Genomic DNA, 561 nt, shown 5'->3' with positions numbered 1-561 from the left:
ATGCGCATGCGTAAGTGTGCGTGTGCGTGGGCTCATATGCTACACTTTTCTTATAAACTTAAAGTATTTAACAGATTGTGTATTTAGAATAACAGTGAAATAATCAATGCTACTGACTTTGAAAATATGGATTGACTCTGCTTGTCTATCTCCTTGTCTGCTTGTCTATCTGTCTGTCTTTTTGTCTGTGTCTCTCCCCTCCCCCCTCTCTCTACCTTTGCGTCCCAATCAACTAAATAGTTCTTACAAATACACCATGAGAAATGACGCAACACCGTGGCAAGGGTATGCAATTCAAGCAAAACTTTCCTCCCCGTCTCGCCAGTCTGCACTTGAGAGGAATATCATCTCCCTCGGCTCACTGCATCCCCGGCCCTCTCCGAGAACACCAGCATCCCGTGACAAGTGGCGTCTGTTCTTTGACTCTCTTAGTCTTTCTTGCTGAGCGGTGGCTGTGGCAGGTTGGATTCTTTTCCTAGATGAATATTTCTTTGTTGTTGTTGAGGTGTATCTTTTATAAGTAGGTATGTACTCACACGCGGACTCACACACACACATGTG

Source organism: Penaeus monodon, chromosome 30, assembly GCF_015228065.2.
Source record: "Penaeus monodon isolate SGIC_2016 chromosome 30, NSTDA_Pmon_1, whole genome shotgun sequence".
NCBI lineage: Eukaryota > Metazoa > Arthropoda > Malacostraca > Decapoda > Penaeidae > Penaeus > Penaeus monodon.
The sequence above is the reverse complement of the archived record's forward strand: the minus strand, read 5'-3'. Positions refer to the sequence as shown.